This window comes from Monodon monoceros, unplaced genomic scaffold, assembly GCF_005190385.1.
Source record: "Monodon monoceros isolate NGI ecotype Baffin Bay Population unplaced genomic scaffold, NGI_Narwhal_1 Super_Scaffold_1, whole genome shotgun sequence".
Lineage (NCBI taxonomy): Eukaryota > Metazoa > Chordata > Mammalia > Artiodactyla > Monodontidae > Monodon > Monodon monoceros.
In genome coordinates this window covers 38,409,725-38,427,030 of record NW_021703765.1, presented here as the reverse complement: position 1 = coordinate 38,427,030, position 17,306 = coordinate 38,409,725, and the positions used below count along the sequence as shown (strand labels likewise).

Here is a 17,306-nt window from a genome sequence, read left to right as displayed (position 1 = left end):
AAGAGACTGTCTTTTCTCCATTGTATATTCTTGCCTCCTTTATCAAAGATAAGTTGACCATATGTGCATGGATTTATCTCTGGGCTTTCTATCCTGTTCCTTTGATCTATATTTCTGTTTTTGTGCCAGTACCACACTGTCTTGATTACTGTAGCTTTGTAGTATAGTCTGAAGTCAGGGAGCCTGATTCCTTCAACTCCATTTTTCTTTCTCAAGATTGCTTTCACTATTCGGGGTCTTTTGTGTTTCCATACAAATTGTGAAATTTTTTGTTCTAGTTCTGTGAAAAATGCCATTGGTAGTTTGATAGGGATTGCACTGAATCTGTAGATTGCTTTGGGAAATATGGTCATTTTCACAATGTTGATTCTTCCAATCCAAGAACATGGTATATCTCTCCGTCTGTTTGTATCGTCTTTAATTTCTTTCATCCGTGTCTTATAGTTTTCTGCATACAGGTCTTTTGTCTCCTTAGGTAGGTTTATTCCTGGGTATTTTATTCTTTTTGTTGCAATGGTAAATGGAAGTATTTCCTTACTTTCTGTTTCAGATTTTTCACCATTAGTGTATAGGAATGCAAGAGGTTTCTGTGCGTTAATTTTGTATCCTGCTACTTTACCAAATCCATTGATTAGCTCTGGTAGTGTTCTGGTGGCATCTTTAGGATTCTCTGTGTATGGTATCATCACCTGCAAATAGTCCGACTATATTTTCAAGTTGGATATTTTACCTGGATTTATTGCCCATAATAGATTGGTTAGGGAAAAAACAATTATGAAGAAAATTAGCTTCTGCTCTAGAACTTCACTAGGTTATTTCCCAGGTGAGTGGAATTCAGCATGAATTTCTCCATCAAGGAATCTAGTTACTAAGACAGCCCCCAAACGGTTCGTAAGTGGACTCCTCTGTAAACCAAACCCCACAGCTGGGATCCCACGAGCAGTGTTAGTTGTTGCTAGATCAGGATTCTAGGGACCACATGGCTCAAACAGAAAACTCATGGGCAAAGGCTATGCAAAAATTCCTGCACATTTTAACAAGTTCTGTCCACTTACCAAGACTTCTGACAGACTCTGCTGAAAATGTTAGAGCTTGAAAAGATTTCCACACAAGTTAGACAATGATTATCCATGTTTTGAGGGAGATCTTAGCAACGCTCTTGCCATTGCCGAAGTCTTATTTAGATTTCATATTACCCTTTTCACACTTTTAACATGTTACTGCGTTCCTTCTTTGGGTGGTCAAAGGAATAACAAACTACAGCCAGGACACATGTAAAGCAGGGTTCCAGTTTTCAGTATGATCTGAGCAATAAACTCGAACCCTGGACTCTAAGTGAATCTGATACCATTCTCTGTGCTGCTTTCCTGCTTCATGAACATTCTGCTACATTTCATTATCGTTCATACTTATGAGCAAAGGAGCCGTTCTTCTACTCCAGCTACTCTGTTTTCAAGGATATCTGATTTAAAGTGGTTAAAAGGATAAGTGAAAAATAGTTATCAAAAATATTTCACAGAAGTACAGTGAATGTGGTATTTCTCATGTAGTTTGTCTCATCATTTTTAAAAATTTCTTTTATACATTAACACTATGACTATTCTAGAATAGAAAGGTCAATCTGTCTACTTCTATAGGTAGTAGCAGATGGATCAAGGAGTATTCTAGAAGAGAGGGTTAGGCCCAGTTTGTATGAAAAGAACTGAATTTTTATTTAATTATAAAATAGTCTCTTGGGATTCTCTTATTTTTATAGAAGCCCAAATCACACGACCATAAGACGTTTATAACATCATTACCATTCTTAATATATCCCCCCAAAATCCCTTTATCAGCCAACTACAATTTTTCAAAGCCCTTTTATATACAATATGGGTCATTTGTAGTCTGCCTTTCTTAAGTCAAGGAATGCGTTGTACCGTATCCAATACCCAAGATTCGGTGCAGTTTGACGTTTTCTTGCCAGATAACCTCATTTGGGTTTGGTTTCCCTGGTGTGTGCTCAGCTCTTTGCTTCCCGGCAGTCATGCCTCTGGTCCCCTGAGGGAGTTGAACTGGGCAGGCTCTTGGCCTCTCTCCGGTGCCTCTGGGAAGGCCCTGAGCCCAACTGGAGACCCCTAATTGAGGCAGTGGTTGGTGGAGGGCACTCTGGAAGGCTGACATCAAGTAGGATCTGTGTAAGGAGTCATCCTCTGTGACCTTCTGCTCCCAAGCTGCTTACAAGCTGCTTTATTCCTAGAAAGCTGTGGACCTCCCACACTAAAGACTGTGATCTACAACTGGAGTGATTCGGTATCTCCAAGCTGCTACGGGGAGTTTGGAATTCAAGATACAGCTCATTCTGAAGATCCAAAGATAGCTGAGTTAACTCCTGGTAGGAAAACCTAGGTTCAGATCCCAGCAGCGTTCTCTTCTCCGAAAAGCTAGGAGCAACTGGCAGGAGGCTATAATTCCTGGCTCTTTGCAAGGAGAATGCTTTAACCTTGCATTGAGCAGATGCCTCATTGGCTAGATACGTAGCATTGAAAAAAGAACTCTTCCTTTCAGTGGTATGGCATGATTGGCAATATTTTTACAACTCTGTTTTCATTCTGATGTATCCGTTATGTGCCTGTGGTTTTATGGCCAGACAAGGAAGCAGCCTTTGGGGGTGATTTTGGAGCTAGGACAGAAGTTCTGCTGTGCCCCACACATGGGATGCCAGAATTCTGAGTTTGTTCAAAGAAAGAGGATTTGAAATTTCCAGAGGTTGAGGGAAAACAAAATGTGCTTTGTTAAAAGAGTCCGACCATGTCATGACTCTTATCCTAACAAAGCTATTTGGTCTTTTTAAGGAAAACAAATCCAACAGACAGGCCAGGGGAAGGCAGCTGGCTTATGGCTGTTCATTTCTGAGAGCTGCCTAGTGCTCAAAATGAGAAAAGTCAATGGGGTCTCTCCTAAGGTGAAGGGAAAGTCCGCCAGCTCCTCTTCATGGGGGGATTACAGTTAGAGCCTTATTTAGTGTGTGGCCCAAGTTAGAATAGAGAACACCTGCCTTGTCATCAACGAACCACAAAGGATGAAATTCTATTCCTGTGCCAATAAGATGTGGGAATTTTGAAAATTTATGGAAAGCATGAACTTGAAAGTATAAGAGATGGGTTCCAAAATGCAGAGTGTATCACACTGCCATTTAGAAGTCATTTCTGGTTTTGGGTGTGTGTATTTGTGTCAGTATTTTGAATTTTAAGGTTGGGAAGGTAAATGTAGGAGCAAGAGAGCATAACAGCAGAGAAGATTCCAAGACAGGCAAGACTGGACAGCGAATGCTTGGCATGAGTCCTGAATGCTAAGGTTGTGGGTGAGAGATTATTTTTCTCGGATCTGCGCAACATGGAACAAATTCCTGACCCAACTGGTCCACTGCCTTGGGGCTTTTGTTCTTCTCTTAAAAGGTTAAAAAAAAAACCCAAAAAGAAAGGAGGTATCTTGCTCAATTCTAGTTGCTGTCCAATCTCCTGATTTTTTTTTAAGTTAAACTTTTTAATTTGAAACAATTGTACGTTAACATGTAGCTATAAGAAACAATACAGAGAGACCTCTGTACCCTCTGCTCATTTTCCCCCTGGATGGTAACATCTGGAAGCTCTACGTACAGGGTCACAACCAGGTAATTGACATTGATACATGTGCAAGGTACAGAATGTTTCTGTCACCACAAAGGTACCTAGTGTTGCCCTTTTATAATCACAGCCTCTTCCTTCCAGCCCCGACTCCCTCCTCAACCCCTGGCAACCACTAGCCTCTGCTCCCTTTCTGTAGTTTTCTAATTTCAAGAATGTTAGCTAAATGGAATCATACAGTATCTAACCTATGGATTGGCTTTTTTCACTCAGCGTAAGTCTCTGGAGATTGATCCAGGAGTTTGCAGGTATCAGTAGTTCTTTTTTTAATTGACTAGTAGCATTCCATTTTATGGATATACTGGTTTGTTTAACCATTAACCTGTGAAAGGACATCAGTGTTGTCTCAATTTTGGCTACTATGAATAAATCTGCTAATAAAGAAAAGTTTTAACTTTTCTGGAAAAATGCCAAGAGTATCGTTGGTGGGTTGTATGGTAGTTGCATGTTTCATTTTTGGTTTTGTTTTCTTTTGTTTCTTACAACAGTCAAATGTTTTCTAGGGTAGCTGAACCATTTTATATTCTCACAAGCAATATATGAATGGTCTAGTTTCTTCTCATCTTCATCAGAATTTCAGATTGTTACTTGTCCTTATTTTGGCCCTTCTGATAAATGTCTAGTGATATCTCATTATGGTTTTGTTTTTTTCACTTACCTAATGGCTAATGACATTGAATATCATTTCATCTGCTATCTGTATATCCTCCTCAGTGAAATGTCTGTCAGTGTCTTTTGCCCATTTCCTAATTGTTTGGTTTTTTTAGCTGAGTTTTGAGGGTTCTTAACTTATTCTAGATACTTGTCCTTTGTCAGATATGTGGTCTGCAAATATTTTCTCCTAATTACACCTTATATTTACACCCGATGGACAACAGTTCTTAATTTTGATGAAGTCCAATTTATCCATTTTTTCCTTGTATGGATTGTGTTTTTTGTTGTCAAAAACTTAAAACTCTTTGTCAGGCCCTAGATCCCAAAGCTTTTCTCCTGTTTTAATTTTTTCTAAAAGTTTCATAGTTCTGCATTTCACATTTACATAGTGACCTATTTTGAGTTCATCTTTTTAAAAAGTGTGAAACTTAGAGACAATAACTGCTCTGCTTATGCCAGGCAGCACAGAAAACACTGTTTGCCTTCCCTGCCATCCCCACCAGTGGGGACCCTAGACCTCCACCCTCACAAGGCCGTGCATTATTGAGCACCTACCACATCCCAGGAGTAGACCAAGAGCTCTCCAGGTGTCTCGAATCAATGTCAGAGGCCTGGCTTTTAACGTGGTGTTGTGTGGACAAAACAGCAGAGTCTATCAGACTCAATTAGAACTTGTTAGTTGAGCTGCATGATATTGGGAAACTGCTCCACTGCTCTGAGCCTCTGTTTTTTCATTTGTAATAAGATGGTTTTGAGTATTAAATTAGATAAAATATGTCAAATGACTTGTGCAGGGGTATTCAATAAATGGTCTCATTTTTCTCCAAACTGATCCATTGCAGCTGTTGAGAATGTTAGCAACGGGCTCTTGTTGTCAGAACAGAAAAGACCAGTTGTATACAGCTGGTCCCGAATTTTCTAAGGGCTGATTATCTGGTTTACAGATAAACTAGGAACCTTATACTCTTGCTTCCTAGCTTGGTAGCCAACACTTCGCCTAGTAACGTAGCTACTGGTACTAGTTAAGTAAAGAGGGCAAATGAAAATTTTATTCTGATTCAGTTAAAATATCTCAAAGATGGACTTAGGAAAAGAAACTGACATGGATGGGAACAGATTTTTTTAAACCTGATTTTTTTAATATGATCAACTCTCATTAAATTATGGGGAAAATATGAAACACTCATAAAATTAAATTCTGTAAAATATGTGAAGAAATTCTACCTGTTCTGTCTGAAGGGAAAAAATTGTCAGCTTATCCGAGGTCAGTTCTTGAAACCATCCACGTTAAATTTTCTGATTTTTATACAAGCCAAATTCTATGAATTACTTTTGAACACCCTTATTGAATGGTATAACATTGAAAATTCAGCTATCACCTTTGTTTATTCTCTCAGCACTTACATTTTGTTATTTGCTTTTATTTCCTTTCACCATCTCCTCTTTCTCTTATTAAAAGAAAAAAATATATATATATATAATGCCTCCCTCTTCCCTTTCTTAAAATCTTTCTCCCAGTGGCATCTCCAGAACTATGTCTGGGATTAATCACATTGTGTTGGATCTGCCACAAATACTTTATTTTTATACAATTGATGTTAAACTAAACAAGCACCAAAGGCATTTCTGAAATGGCCATTTACAGAAAACACAGAAGAGCAATGTGCAGGGTGAGGGCTTAGGTGGCAGGTGGAGAGGGGTCATTTCTAGTCTGTTTCTTGGGTGTGGTGGGAAGACCACTAAGGCTCACACACATCTGTATCTCGGGTCCTTTTTAGGAGCAACTCTATGAGCCACAAGCAGCCTCCCCAGTTATCATCCACCCCACCCCCAACCTGGGCCCCTCAAAACCCACAGCTCACACACATGTCTCAACCTCTGGAATTGGACCTGTCCTTCATCAATTTATTGTCTTATCATTTAGTCAGAGCATGTTTTGAAGATAAATAGCAAATTCATATAAAGAAAGTAAATAATTCCTTGATGGTGTATATATCTTGAAGTTTGATCCTGGCAATGCTTGTCCTGTTAAAATTAAGCACATCTTTTAAAAAATATTTATTTATTTGGTTGCGCCGGGTCTTAGTTGCGCCATGCAGGCTCCTTAGTTGTGGTACGTGGGCTCCTTAGTTGCAGCATGCATGTGGGATCAAGTTCCCTGACCAGGCATCAAACCCTGGCCCCCCACCTTGGGAGCACGGAGTCTTAACCACTGTGCCACCAGGGAAGTCCCTAAACACATCTTTTAACTAGAAGAATAAGCCTGTGTTGATACTAGATATAAAGTCTGCAGATTAACCCAAGTTTGGGGAAGTCAATACTTTAATTGACGTTGGCGTTTGATACCTCACTGGGGGCATTGGTTCCTTGGGTTATCTGCTAACACATGATTCTCATCACATGAGGCTATGGGGGGGAGGGTAAAAAAAATTCTCTTCATAGGACTGACATTATCTAAATACTCTCAAACTATGAGTAATCAACCCAAGAACTGATATAATAATGTAGCTGACAACCCTATTGTTTGGCTGAGTTACTCTCTCATATGATAAAGTCAACCGAATTTGGATGTGTGTTTTTAATTTTCTCTTCCATTGCTGGCCACACCCAATGAACTAAACAACCCTTTGCTCTGATGTTTTCAGCACAGTAAATGCTTTTTTTCTTTTCATTTTTACGATCCCAGTATCCTGTTTCTCAGAGGAACATTTCATCTCGACAGCCAGGGAGAGAGCCTGGATGCTCAAGGTAAGATTTCAACGTAAATTATGTTGCATGACTCCCTGTTTACAGATTAAATTGGAGTGTGTATTATTAATGCCTTTGTAACAAATTTATTTTCAAAATTCCATTATACAGTTAAAGCGAGTATTCGAGTAAACATGCTTCATTAAAACATTGTTTTTCAAACTACATTCCATTTCCCGTATGTACTAAGGGCTAATTAACTGTTATCCGCAATTCCTCTAAAAATGCTCAAGCCACTTAAAGTTTAACTTTGGAGATCTTATTGGTGAGAAGTGAAGTGAGAGAATTTTAAGATATAGTCAAATGACCTCATGACATTTCTAATTATGAAGAAGGGATTATTTGTTAAAAATCCAGACAACTTCTCTGTTGACTTTACAGTAGAGGTGGGCGTCTTAAAGGAGATGAAAGCTCAGGAAGCCTCATTTTTTCAGTTTGGGATTTGTGTTTGAGACAAAATCATTTGACCTTCTGTTGTTTCCCACTGGTGTTCCATCTACTTTTCCAGGAGCTCACTAGAACAAAGGAACAATTAACTGAAATTCCACCAGATGGCAATATTTGGAAAGCCATCCAGTGAGGTTTCAAAGATTTGAGCTATTTATTGTTCACACCGAGAATAGTCTCACAAAGTGTAAAGTCCTAGATTTCATTAAGGGTGTTCTAAACATCTTTTGTTTTACTTTTTGCCCACAGCATCAAAATGTTTACTGGGGGAAAATAGGTGTGTGGGGGGTATGTGTTGTTTTCTTTTGTTTATCATTCTGGAAGGATAAAATTAGAAACTTCATTCTTCAATAATTCTCCAAACAGTATTGGTGAGTCTTAAAAGCTCAAATCAATGGGTAATATACCATATTTGTCTTGGGGTCTCTTTGTGATAAATGCTATGATTGATGGTCATTTTTAAATGAATCATTTGAGAAGAGAAACCGAAAATTCTTAAGAAGAGTAGAATTTTAAGGAGTTGCCTAGATATTAAACCAAGTGAAATTTACAGGTACAAAATTCTTATTTGTAATGATTTGAAATAATTAAGGTTTATTTAAATAGGATGAGTAAACTTTGTCCCTTTTGCTCTAAGGAAAGTAGAGATGCTGTATGTACCCTGAGTGGTGCCCAAAGAGCTGCCCTCTTCAACAATCAGAACTGGCCTTAGGACAGAGCTGAGACAGAGGGAAGGAAGTAGAAAGGCATCTGAGGGCAATTGAAATAGGAAGAACCAATAAGAGGAGCCGCCTGAGCTTTCCATGTGCACATAAAAGCAGTCCCTGAACAGAACCCTCAGACACTGTTGATGGGAATGTAAGTGGCTGCACTATGGAAAACAGTACGAAGGTTCCTCAGAAAACTAAAAACAGAATTACCATATGATCCAGCAATCCCACTCCTGGGCATATTTCCAGACAAAACTATAATTCAAAAAGATACATGAGCCCCTAAGTTCATAGCAGCACTGTTCACAATAGCCAGGACATGGAGACGCCCTAAATGTCCATTGTCAGATGAATGGATAAAGAAGATGCAGTATGTATTATATTTACAATGGAATACTACTCAGCCATAAAAAGAATGAAATAATGCCATTTGCAGCAACATGGATGCAACTAGAGATTATCATACTAAGTGAAGTAAGTCAGAAAGAGAAAGATGAATATCATATGATATCACTTATATGTGGAATCTAAAATATGACACAAATGAACCTATCTATGAAACAGAAACAGACTCATGGCTATAGAGAACAGACTTGTGGTTGCCAAGGGGGAGGGGGTTGGAGGAGGGATGGAGTGGGAGGTTGGGATTAGCAGATGTAAGCTATTATATACAGAATGGATAAACAAGGTCCTACTATATAGCATGAGAAACTATATTCAATATCCTATGATGGGGCTTCCCTGGTGGTGCAGTGGTTGAGAGTCCGCCTGCCGATGCAGGGGACACGGGTTCGTGCCCCAGTCCGGGAAGATCCCACATGCCGCGGAGCGGCTGGGCCCGTGAGCCATGGCTGCTGAGCCTGCGCATCTGGAGCCTGTGCTCCGAAACGGGAGAGGCCACAACAGTGAGAGGCCCGCGTACCGCAAAAAGAAAAAAAAAAAAAATCCTATAATGAACCATAATGCAAAAGAATATTTTTGAAAAAGGATGTGTATATATATATGTATAATTGAATCATTTTGATGTACAACAGAAATTAACACAACATTGTAAATCAACTATACTTCATTAAAAAAAAAAAAAGCAGTCCCTGGACAGGCACTGAGTGCCCTTTGAAACCCACTCGTGTGCCCTAGGAGGGGGCCTATATATCTGGTGTCCAGGACAGTCCTAGTTAACTTCTGCTGTCCTGGAATATCATCTTTACCACCCCCTTTCACCCTCAAAATTCTGTCTGGATAATAAGGTGATTGTATAATTTATCTTCCAAGCTGGCATGTTTGAAGAAAAAGTAATAGAAAAAGATGGCCTGATATCTAAATTAGGTGTCTGTGTATAAACCTCCTTATATATATGGGGCTATGGGACAAATTCTTTTTCTGTAAAGAGCCACATAGTAAATAGTTTTCTGCTTTGTTGGTCGTACAGTCTCTGTCACAGCTATTCAATTCATTGTAGCGTGAAAACATAAATGAATGGGTTTGGCTGGCTTCCAATAAAACTTTATTTACAAAAAACAGGCAGCCAGCGGCATTTGGCTGGCAGGGTTTACAGCCTTGTCTCAGATAGTAGACAGTAAGGAAATAGATGGTGGGGAACCAAGAAGACGGCCATCCTTCATTCTTCTCCCTTCTCTTCATATCCCTTCTGGGTTGCAGCCTCCTCATTTAACCCTCTCGGAAGCTAGTATTAATAGTTTCCTTGAGTGAACAATTTCATCATCAGTTGTGTGGTTCCCGAGATTCCTTTGCTGGGTCTAACTGCTTTCTTCTCGTCCAAATCTGTTCCTGCGCCTGCACACCGTGCCTGTGCTTTGTACCTCATGACACAGAACAGCATCCCTACTCAGGTATCACTTGAGTCCTAGTGTCAAATACTGGAGCGATAGCTATTAACAGACATTGTAATTTATGCTTTGGTCCTCACTAAATAACTGTCTATAGGAAATACAGCCACATTAAGGAAACTTTTATGTTGATTCTACCAGAATTTTTATTATAAAAATAATAAATTTAAAGGAAACTTTAGGGGAAAAAAATCACCCATAACAATACCACCCCAAAATAACTATTTTTCTTTCTCTTTTTTCTTTTTCTTTTTTTTGCATATTTGCTATTCCCTTAAGTATTCCTGTTTTTCTATAGTGGATAACATAGCACATGTGAATGTTTGTGTTTTATTTGATATTAATCACAAGCATCTTTCATGAGTCATCAGAACAATCATTAGAATAGTATTATGTTGTATCAACGTGCCATAAAATATCTTCTAATTTTTCACTAAAAAATGCTATACTAAAAAAAAAAAAAATGCTATACTACGTTTTTTGTAGACTTTGTTATTGTTTTGGTTGGTTCAGTTTAGTTGTTTGTTTTTTCTTTGGTTTTGTTTATTTCCTTAAGACAAAATCCCAGAAGATTATTATCCAAGGCTATGACCATTTGTATGACTTTTAATCTAGTTTACCACGTGTTGTTTTTTTTTAAATTTATTTTATTTTTGGCTGCGTTGGGTCTTTGTTGCTGTGTGCGGGCTTTCTCTAGTTGCGGTTAGCCGGGGCTACTCTTCATTGCGGTGCGCAGGCTTCTCATTGCAATGGCTTCTCTTGTTGCAGAGCACGGGCTCTAGGCACGCGGGCTTCAGTAGTTGTGGCTCGCGGGCTCTAGGGCGCAGGCTCAGTAGTTGTGGCACACAGGCTTTAGTTGCTCCGTGGCATGTGGGATCTTTCCGGACCAGGGCTCGAACCTGTGTCCCCTGGCATTGGCAGGTGGATTCCCAACCACCTGGGTATCACCAGGGAAGCCCCCCACATCTTTTCTTAAAAGGTTTGGAGTACTTTACAAGTGTTTACAGTTTGAGGGTATTAGGCTCACCACAACTTTGTGAGAAGTAGCACTTAATTTATTCAATAATATTTATTGAATGTCTTCTATATGTAAAGAACTGTGCCAATTACTTTGTGTGTGTGTGTATATGTAAACATATATGTATCAATATATAAATGATGTGCTCCTTCCACAAACATTTATTGAGTGCCTACTATGAACTGTGTATTGTAAGATTTTAATGGTGAGCAGAAGATAGCTTCTGTCTGATTTTGACCTTACTGGGGAGCTAAGATACCTAGTAGATAACTGTAATAAAATACACAAGATGAGACACACCATAGGAGAAATATAGTTAAAATATGAAGGCGTTTGGGAGGGGTGAGGGGAGGTAGAAATGGCATCTGAGCCAAACTTTGAAGGTAAATTGGATTGGGATGCTTGGAGATGGTGAGATTTGCCCTTCATTCCATAAGCGTGTCTTGATTGACAACTACATGCCAAGTCCTGTGCTAGAAGCTCGGGATATAAAGGGGAACAGACAGAGCTCTCAAAGCTTACTCTCTAGTGGAGTAGACAGCCTTTAAAAATAAAATTGTAAGTGTGATCGGTGGGATGGCTTATCTAGCAGAGGATACACATGGAGGTAGGGATGAAGCCAGGGTTTTCTTTGAAGAGGAGCTTTTCCCTGGCTCCTCTTTTGGCACTGTCTTCACCATCAGTTATTGGGTCAGAATCTGTGGGAGATCTGCTTCTGGAAGTTTGAAGGTTACTCTAGTTGTACTGACCAACATTCCAATTAAAAGTGGCCTACATTTACAGCTGGTTCCCCCAGTGGGCATATTAACTGAGAATGCACAGAGCCTAAGGCTGGGATCAGCAAGACCTACATCCTGGCCCTCACCAGCTGATGACTGAAGCAAAGCACTAAGAAGTACAGGGTTTCATGGGTGTTTTGTTTTCTAACAGCTGGAAGGAACCTCAGTAATAATCTAATCCAACTCACTCATCTGACAGATGCACGTTCTTTGTGAAGAGAGTTGGGTGACTAGCCTAGTGTCAGACATTTGGTGACAATGCCACGGCACCAGAACCCTGGCTTCTGACTCTCACATGCTCTTGTGCCATATTCACCGCTGTAATTTCTTCTGCCTCATCTATACCACCGACGTAAAAAGAACTAAAAAGGGTTAGCCTAAGCATTCCTTGTGCCTGTAGAAGCAATATGTGTTTTACCCCTCTCGGACCACAGCAAACAATAATTTTAAAGTAAATATTTTTAATTTTAAAAGTAATGAATAGTGGTAGAAAGGGAGAGAACTTGGAACAAATTCCTGCATCAGCCATTTACCTCCCTTAGATTCTGGGCAAATAACTTGACCTCACTGAGTTTTTACATCTTGAGTTTGTTGTGAGAATAATTGGCAGTAACGTTAAGTGTTGGATCCATTATGGGCACTCAGCAAATGTTTATTTTCTTTCTCCTTTACCTCCTGGCGCTACAGGTTCTTGACAGATTTCCTTTTGTTTATTAATGAGGTGACCTTGTAAGACTCATGAGAATTAAATGATGGAGTGAGAGTACATTCATAAAAAAGTATCTGGTGCACAGCTTAATGTTCTCATTTCTGAATTTCACTGGACTACAGTTAAGTAGAGACTTAAAGGTTTTTTTTCGTGGTTCTTTATCCTTTTCTTCAGTAGCTTATTTTATATGGTCTGTGAACATGTTGGTGAGACTTAGAATTCATTCATTTTCTCCATGACTTATTTCAAAATGATTTGTCAAAGAGAGAAAGATGATTAGATGAAGAAAATATGGCTAAATGTTAACTACAGAACATAGCTGGTGGGTATGGTGTACATTATGCTATTATACAATTTTTTCTACTTTTCTGGATGTTTGAAATGTCCCAAGTCAAATTATTTTTGGAGGATTACATATTAAATATGAAGCTTCTACCATGGCCCCATCACCATGCAAGGTGCCGAGGGTATGTTTTGGGCAAGAAAGTCAGGGCCTCAACCCTGATGGAGCTATGGCCCACCATAGCGGACACTAATAAGACAGGCAACTTCCTCTACAGGGTGCTAACGGCTATGGTAGGGGCTCCCATGGCATCCTGTGATCCTCCTAGCAGTGACAGCAAAGCCACGACTGGTGCAGGGAGGTCAGACGGGGCTTCCAAGAGGCAATGACATCTCATCTAAGACCCAAAGAAAAAGGAGGAGCTAGCAGGTGTTGGGGAGAGGGGGACTGCAGGGAACGAGAGATTGTTTGGGCAGAAGGAGTAGCATCTTCAAAGACCTGGAAAGAAGATAAGAGAAGCATATGACATTTTAGCAAAATTGAAAGACATTCAGTAACGAGCTGCAGCATCAAGGTAGTAGTCAGAAGGAGGGTTGGATGGACAAGCAGATCAGGAAGGGCCTTGTGAGGCCAGTGAAGAACTTTGAGTTGTTATCCTGAAAGTGATGGTTGAGGTGTTTTAAGTAGAGAAGTAAAACTTCTATCATTTTTATCTTAGGATGGTCCCTCTGGCAACTGTATGAAAGTGATCGGGAGGGGATGAGATTAGAAGTGGAGACACAAAGTGGAGGATGATAATGAGCATCTAGATTAGCTGATGGTGGCAGCTGGGGTAGAGAGAAGTAGGTGGGTTTGAGTATAGTTTAGAAAGCAAAATAGCCAGCATGGGTAAGGTAGAGGTCAAGGTCTAATTCATTCATTCAACACGTGTATGGAGTGTATTGAGTGCTTGTTATGTGGTAAGCCTATTTCAGTGCTGAGAAGAAAAAGTCAGGTAAGGGCTATAGGAAATACAGGGTGCGTATAGAGGGGGCTAATGGAGAGGGGTCTTTCGCCAAAGCACTCATTATCCTTCGGGACCCCCTTCAGGGATGTCAAAGTAAGAAGTAGTCACCTGGCAACCGTGGAGTTCAGTGGGCTTCCCTGGGAGCTCCGCCAATGGCAGTGCTGTGGTTTGCAGAGGGTGATGCCCAGGTGCCTGATATAAGTAAGTGGGCGCTCTAGTGGTATTTACTGAGATAGGAAACACAGGGTTGAGGGAACACTGAAAGTGCGATGGCAAGAATCAGAAACTCGGTATTAAATGTGTTGAGGGTGCCCATGACATCCAAGAGTATGTATATAGAGATTTGGGATCTGAATCCCAAAAGAGGGAAAAATGAACCACAAGTATAGTTTTTGGAGTCACTAGCATGTAAGCAGTAAGCTGTGAATCTAGGTAAAACTGTCCAAGGAGAACAGAACCTTGAAGATCAGCAATATTTAAGGGGTAGATTATAGCAGCATTATTCACAATAGCCAAAGGCAACCAAGGTGTCCATCGACAGATGAATGGATGAACCAAATATGGTTTATACATACAGTGGAATATTATTCAGCCTTAAAAAAGGACGGTAATTCTGCTACATGCTACAACACGGATGAACCTTGAGGACGTTATGTTAGGTGAAACGTCAGTCACAAAAAAACAAGTACTGTATGATTCCACTTATATGAGGTACCTAGAGTAGCCACTTCACTGAACTCTACACTTACGTGGTTAAGATGGTAAGTTCTATGTTATATGTATTTTACTACAGTGAGAGAGAGAGACTGATGGTGACTAGCCAGAAACATGGGGAAAAGACCAGTTGTATATGCTCTCATGGAAGCCAAGGGAAAATAGCATTTCAAGACTGAGCAAAAGCCAAGGATTGATACACCCAAATGTTCCACAGAGGTTAAGTAAGATAATGACTAAAAGTGCCTATTGGTTTAGCAACCAAAAGGTTGTTAGTGATCTTGGTGATGACGATTTCAATCTCGTGGTCAATGTGGAACCCAGCATGGAAGCTGAGGAGTGAGGGGGAAATGGAGGCGTGGAGAGGGCAGCTGTAAATAAGCCCGAAACACAATAAGATGACTACCGTGCAGGTAAATGTGTAGGTTTGGGGGCAGGAAACTTAAATTCTTGTCTAATGGCTTCAGTTACCCTCTGAAGTCAAGGACAAGGCTATCTGCTGAGGGAGGAAAGGTGGAAAGGTCAGAGATCTAAAGAAACTGAAAAAGTATTGAAATTGCTGGTTTGTGAATAATGACAGGGTGCTGAGTAGGGAAGCAGAAGGATGATCTGGAAGCATTGACACCCACTCAGGTGTGGAGGGCATGAATTTATAGTTGTGCTGATCTTCTAGGCAGGGTGGCTCTTTCCCCCCACCACCCCCAGCAGGGTTCAACAGTTCAAGCAAGGCATATGTACGTGAGTAGATGAAAACTTTATAAGGGTTCCTTTTTGGGGAAACGTGAAATTGATCTCAAGGACAATATGTTTACTTTCAAGTGGGCAAATGCTTTATTCTTTCTTTTTAAAATGTTGCACCAGCCAAATGGGTTAAGAGCTGTTGATTGTTTGGTTTATGAGTTTGTATTTGTACAGGGATTGTAACTGACTCACGAGGGCCCCCTGCTGACAGAATAGATTGTTGGGGGCCACCCTTAATTAACAATCGGTTGGTTCAGAATGAAACTTTGAACGGCTTATTGAGTAGTTTGGTGTCACACCTCCCATTCACAAACCTGTATTGCCTGTCATTGGTGGCGCCACAGGAACTATTGCATTGTGTGAAGAAATAAAACTGCCGAACTGCTTGGCAAACCGTTAATAAATTGTATATCCCTAGAGGAGATTTCTGCCTTATGCATAGAGCACCAGGATCTGGTTAAGAAATACTCATTTTTGCTAGCAAAAGTGTCACTTAAATTACTCTGAGGTTGACATATCTTATCACAATTTTCTTTACAAGTGGGCTGTGGTATGTGGAAAGAATGCTATTGATGTCTCATAGGCTGGTGCCTGGAATGCTTGTATATATTGAGGCCCCCTAATCAGGAAATATGTTTCTTCTACCTGGCTTCACTCTCTAAGTTTATTTTTCTGGCCTGAAAGTCATTAAAAAAAATCAAAGAATTAATGAACAAAGATGATGAGTACGAAGCCTAGGACATTTCTTATTCCCGCTGATACCCCACAGCTTCAGAGCAGAGTTCTAAATGTTCTGCAGTGATAAAAATGTTCTATCTATACCAACTATTTGGGGAGCCACTAGGCATATGTGCCCATTGAATATTTGAGATGTGGCTATGTGATTAAGGAAGATTTTATTATTTTATTTTATTTTATTTTAATTCAATGTAAATAGCCACATGTGGCCAGTGGTACTGTATTGGACCGTCCATTTCTAGAAGCCAGATTAGACAGTACAGAAATTTTAAATGCAGCATACAAGCAGAGCTAACCCAGGAAACTCACTCGGGTCTTTGATGGCCAAACAATTCTGGCCTGGCCTCATCCTGCCATCAAGTTGGTTATAGCCTAGGGACGCTGGCCCATGTGAGGGTAAGCATGGGGGAGGGGGCAAGATCTGAAAACAACCTACTGCTAGGGGAGAGTCACCTTCATTTCTACCTGAATTTTGTCTCTGATACCTGAACACTGGAGTCCTGTGTACAAAGAAAAGTGTGGGAGAGAGAACAAACTTAATGCCTACTGTGTACAAATACCCGGCTAGCAACTTCACACATTAATGTCTCGGTTATCATATATGTCCGCTGTGAACCTTGTTTCTGCTTTTTTAGAAATGAGAAAATTGAGTTTTCAGAGAGATGACCTGCTTGTTCAAGGCACATAGTAAGTGGTAAAGACAGGATGCGAATCCAAGCAGGTGTGAATCCAAAGTTATTTCCACAAGCAGTACTCACAGACTTTAATTCCGTGTGTGTGTGTGTGTGTGTGTGTTTAATCCAATTATCTCAGAAGTTGTACCTGTGTGCCACCTCTCCTCCCTGCCCTCCCTACCCCCTACCACTTCAGTTATGTTGATTGTAGCTTACGCCCCCCATAGAAATACAACTATTAGTGTCATAGATGTACAGTCATTCGGACTGACTCAAGAAATAAAGACAGATCCCAACAGCTTAGTTACCATCATGGCAAAGTCTCAAGCTTCCTGGTACTTCTATATATTTATGATATATCTTACGAGAGGTAGGTTAGATTATCTACAGTCATCTAATCAAACATCTCCCAGAGTTCAAATGCTGCCTGCCTTCTCACATGTCTCTTACATGTATATTTTCTTCTACTTCTATGGCATTTCCAAAATGTCCACTATTGAAAATAATGGTGGAAATCATGAAAAGCAAACACCTATGATCCTACCCTAACAAATGCCCCCCTTCATATAATTT

General features: G+C 40.1%; 1 protein-coding gene across 1 annotated transcript in view; it reads left to right on the top strand.

The window, feature by feature from the left end:
* Positions 1-17,306, top strand: part of MAPRE2 (microtubule associated protein RP/EB family member 2) — a 160,834-nt gene that overhangs the window by 19,679 nt on the left and 123,849 nt on the right. The window contains exon 2 of the mRNA XM_029219249.1: positions 7,006-7,067. The gene's annotated coding sequence lies outside the window, so the exon portion shown is untranslated. The remainder of the gene's footprint in view (positions 1-7,005; positions 7,068-17,306) is intronic.